The sequence below is a fragment of the Salvelinus sp. IW2-2015 genome, linkage group LG4p (assembly GCF_002910315.2).
Source record: "Salvelinus sp. IW2-2015 linkage group LG4p, ASM291031v2, whole genome shotgun sequence".
Lineage (NCBI taxonomy): Eukaryota > Metazoa > Chordata > Actinopteri > Salmoniformes > Salmonidae > Salvelinus > Salvelinus sp. IW2-2015.
Window position 1 is genome coordinate 22450144 of NC_036841.1, and position 5212 is coordinate 22455355.

Consider the following 5212-nt stretch of genomic DNA (forward strand, 5'->3'; position numbering starts at 1 on the left):
GGTCTTCCCCTCTATGAGATTACACCCTCCACAGGATTACCCTGTTCGGGTCTTCCCCTCTATGAGATTAAACCCTCCACAGGAACTATCCTGCTCGGGATTTATGAGACTTACCCTCCACAGATCTATTCTGCTCGGGATTTATGAGACTTACCCTCCACAGATCTATTCTGCTCGGGACTTTCTCGGTATAAGACTTACCCTCCACAGGATCTATTCTGCTCGGGACTTACTATATACTTATATGGCTACAACAACTAGGCTCTCACCCCGTTATAGTTTTGCAGGGAACCAACCCCGCCGGTTTTTACCCCCTAGGACTTACCCTTCACAGGTTCCAACCTGCGCGGGCTTCCCTTCTGGGACTCACCCTATATTAATAGTAATCACAGGTATTAACCCACTGGGATTTACTATTGACTTTATAGTACGAGCAGGAACCAACCTACTAGGGAGTTACCCCCTAGGACTTACCCTACAGGTACCAGCCTGTATGAGTTTACCTTCCGGGACTTCCGGGACTTTACTCTAAAGCTGCGACTAGTCGTTACACAATGGGCCTATAGAATTAAACTTTGGAATGAAACAGACATCTCAACATCATCTGTTCAGAGGAGACTGCGTGAATCAGGCCTTCATGGTTGAATTGCTACAAAGAAACCACTACTAAAGGACACCAATAAGAAGAAGAGACTTGCTTYGGCCAAGAAWCARGAGCAATGGACATTAGACCGGTGGATATCTGTCCTTTGGTCTAATGAGTCCAAAGTTGAGATTTTTGGTTCCACGCATCATGTCTTTGTGAGATGCGGGGGAGGTGAACGGATGATCTCAGCATGTGTGGTTCCCACCGTGAAGCATGGAGGAGGAGATGTTATGGTGTGCAGGTGCTTTGCTGTTGACAATGTCAGTGATTTATTTAGAATTCAAGTCACACTAAACCAGCATGGCTACCACAGCATTCTGCAGCGATATGCCATCCCATCTGGTTTGGGCTTAGTCCCATTATCATTTGTTTTTCAACAGGACAATGACCCAACACACCTCCAGGCTGTGTAAGAGCTATTTGACCAAGAAGGAGAGTGATGGAGTGCTGCATCAGATGACCTGGCTCCCTCGACCTCAACCAAATTGAGATGGTTTGCGATGAGTTGGATCACAGAGTGAAGGGAAAACAGCCAACAAGTTCTCAGCATATGTGGCAACTCCTACAAGACTGTTTTTGGAAAAGCATTCCAGGTGAAGCTGGTTGAGAGAATGCCAAGAGTGTGCAAAGCTGTCATCAAGGCAAAGWGTGGCTACATTGAAGAATCTAATATATATTTTGATTTGTTTAACACTTGTGGTTACTACATGATTCCATATGTGTTTTTTAATAGTTTTGAATTCTTCACTATTTTTCTACAATGTAGAAAATAGTAAAAATTAAGAAAAACCCTTGAATGAGTAGGTGAGTCCAAACTTTTGACTGTTTTCTGTACATTAAATTCCCTGGCAACAGCTCCAGTGGACATTCCTGCAGTCAGCATGCCAATTGCCCGCTCCCTCTGAGACATCTGTGGCATTGTTGTGTGACAAAACTGCACATTTTAGTGGCCTTTTATTTCCCCAGCACAAGGTGCACCTGTGTAATAATCAAGCTGTTCACATCAGCTTCTTGATATGCCAACCTGTCAGATGGATGGATTATCTTGCAAAGGATAAATGTTCACGAACAGGGATGTAAAAAATTCTGCAATCTTTTTTTTCACCTCATGAAACATCCAACACTTTACATGTTGCGTTTATATTTTTGTTTATTGTAGTAACTATCAGTTTTAGGAACATCTCCAAATATTTCACCTTATTTTTTTACTTTACCCAAAAATGACATCAGCGATAGTCAAAATGTTGAAAATCTTGTGAACGTCTAAATAAAAAATTGGGCCATTAAAACTCATGTTGTCCGGAACCCTTTCCACAACGGGGAGATTTTACTGATGTGCTTTGTGTCTTCGACGTAAAAACAAGTGTTGGACTTCCACACAAAATTACCTATTTAGTTATTTTATGTTTAAGGAAGTGTGTAGGTCACATTCTGTATCATACAACTATGAAGGTTATATATTTAGAACCACCTGCTGATAGGAATCCAGCGATGTCTGTGTTAGTGTCATAGAACTGTCTAGTTTTTTGTGTTCTGACTTGTAAAACAGGATGAATAAAATAAGTAATGTCACTAAGATTGATAAAACTGGCCTCAGATTATTGAGGGATCTGATTAGGATTTACCCTTGTAGCAAGGCCGTTTTATCATGTGAAGGTTTCATTCAGGTCTCAATTTTTTTTAACACTGTCTTTGGCAGGAGAAAGACCAGACTCAGAGGAACCAGAGCCAGGGACATCCAAACCAGCAAGAAGACACCAGTGTTCCCACTGTGGAAAGGGTTGTAACCGGTTATGGGACCTTAAACAACATGAGAAAATACACACAGGGGAGAAGCCGTTCCTTTGCTTCCAGTGTGGAAAGAGTTTTAAGCTTATAGCATACCTGAAAGATCACAAGAGAATACACACAGGAGAGAAGCCTTACCACTGCTCCCAGCGTGGAAAGTGTTTTAGCCAGTTATGGGAGCTGAAACAACACGGGAGAATACACACAGGAGAATACACACAGGGGAGAAGCCTTACCACTGCTCCCAGTGTGGAAAGAGTTTTAACCAGAACAGCAACCTGAACCAACACAAGAAAATACACAGAGGGGAGAAGCCGTACCACTCCTCCCAGGGTGCAAAGCTTTTGCCCATTTTAGAAAGTCTGAAAGAACACATGAGACTGCACACAGAGGAGAAGGCTTACAAAAGCCCCGACTGTGGGAAAACATATTACTCATAACAGTCACTTAAACGTCATTAGAGAATCCACACAGGGGAGAGAAATTACTTCTCTTAGCGTGTATATTGATATTTCACAACTGACTGATAGTGTTTAAGCTGTTTTTACCATATGGAATTGCTTCTTCCAATTATTGATAAACCTGTACCTGTTAAGAAACTGACTGTTAGAACTGTTAAGGCTCCATGGATTGATGATGAATTGAACGTCTGTATGGTTGAAGGAGATGGGGCAAAAGGAGTGACTAATAAGTCTGGCTGGCTTACGTACTGCAAATTGAGAAATGATGTGACCAAACTCAACAAATAGAATAAACTTTATTATGAATCCAAGATCAATGATATAAAGAATGATGGAAACAAACTTGTAAAAAACATAATGAAAGAAAAGCAGTGCAAGTATTGAATTTTGTAAAGTTATTGTAGGAGTGGTGGAAAAATTGTTGTTATCGATCAATAATGACAAACCTCCTGGCATTGACAACTTAGATGGAAAGCTACTAAGGACGTTAACTGACTCTATAGCCTCTCCTATCTGTCATATTTTTAATCTGAGCCTAGAGGAAAGTCTTTGTCCTCAGGCCTGGAGGGAAGCCAAAGTAGTTCCACTACCCAAGAGTGGTAAAGCGGCCTTTACTGGTTCTAACAGCAGACCTATAATCTTGTTGCCAGCTCTTAGCAAACATATGGGAAAAATTGTGTTTGACCAAATACAATGCTATTTCTCTGTAAACAAATTAAAAACAGACTTTCAGCATGCTTATAGAGAGGGGCACTCAACATGTGCTGCTGACATAAATGACTGATGATTGGTTGAGAGAAATTGATAACAAGAAGATTGTGGGAGCTGTACTGTTAGATTTCAGTGCAGCCTTTGATATTATTGACCATAACCTGTTGTTTAAGAATGTCTGTGCTATGGCTTTTCAACCTCTGCCATAATGTGGATTCAGTGCTATCTATCTAGTAGAACTCAGAGGGTTTTTAAAGGATGCTTCTCTAATGTCAAACATATAAAGTGTGATGTACCGCAGGGCAGCTCTCTAGGCCCTCTACTCTTTTCTATTCTTACCAATGACCTGCCACTGGCATTAAACAAAGCATGTGTGTCCATGTATGCTGATGATTCAACTTTTGAAATGGTGAATGGAAACCAATTTAACTTGTATTTTTCATTCGAACATGGGAATTAACAGAAAACTTATTTTCTTGTGCACTACTCATACGCAAGCCTTTTATCCACAATAATCTGTTTGATGCAAACATTTCTGCTGGGAAAATGTGTATATTGTTTTATGCAGATTTGAGAATATTCACATGAAAATCTGCCGCAAATTGCATGGAATTAGCTACAAAGGTGGATATTGATCCAACACTCTGCAGTATTCAAACCAGCCCACTGGGCACAGACGTCAGTTCAACATCTAGTTTCTATTTACATTTCTTTGATTCGTCAACTAAAGTGAATTCAACATGAAATCAACACAAAATGTCACCTGCCATTGGATTTAGGTTGCCAGTTGTGAAAAATTAAAAATACTGATGTTGATGCTTTTTACAAATCCAATCAGTTCCACATTAATCAAACATCATCACATGGATTTGTTTTGTTGAAATGACGTGGAAACAAGTTTATTCAGATGGAAGGAAGTTCCATGCAATAAGGGCCCTATATAATACTGTACGCTTTCTTGAATTTGTTCTGGAAACTTGGGGACTGTGAAAGACGCCCCGGTGGCATGTCTGGTGGGATAAGTGTGTGTGTCAGAGCTGTGTGTAAGTTGACTTGTAAGAACTTTGATGATATCTGTACATTATAGGACAACTGTGATGACAAAAGTACAATGATTCTTGTTTTGCTTTTAGCTTGAGATTAAGAATCAGTGGTTGACACCTTGCAAGTGCATGAAAAGGTCAACTGTACAAAGTCAGATGTCTGTGTGTTGAAACTATATTTTAGGTAACAGATGGATAAAGGGAACTAAGAGTTCCTGTTGATACTATGTTCCAGTCTTACTTCCAGTCTGACATGATAGCAATAAGGGGAAGAGTGATTGGGAAACTAACTGCCAATAACCAATAAGCTGAACTCGCCTGGCAGAGACATCTTTGTATTAGCAACTATTAATTATGAGCTTATATGGTGTTAAGTTAAGGGACATCACCCTGGGCGGGGTGATCCTCAGTAGGGGATAAAAAGGGAAAACACCATCTTTTGAACTGAGTGTCTGCTTCAAATTGCTGTAAGTGTAAACTCCGTGTTGCAATCCTTATTAAACAAACTAACTCTGATCAAATAGTTTTCCTGTGGTCTCTTTGTGCACATAGGGCAGAATTCC

The 5212-nt window shown here is 40.4% G+C and overlaps 1 long non-coding RNA gene across 1 annotated transcript; it reads left to right on the forward strand.

Moving 5' to 3' along the window:
* Positions 1-2217: 2217 nt before the first annotated feature.
* On the forward strand, positions 2218-3172 carry LOC111960708 (uncharacterized). Its single transcript, XR_011475581.1, has 2 exons — positions 2218-2851; positions 2973-3172. It is a non-coding gene; the product is annotated as an uncharacterized lncRNA (long non-coding RNA).
* Positions 3173-5212: the final 2040 nt, after the last annotated feature.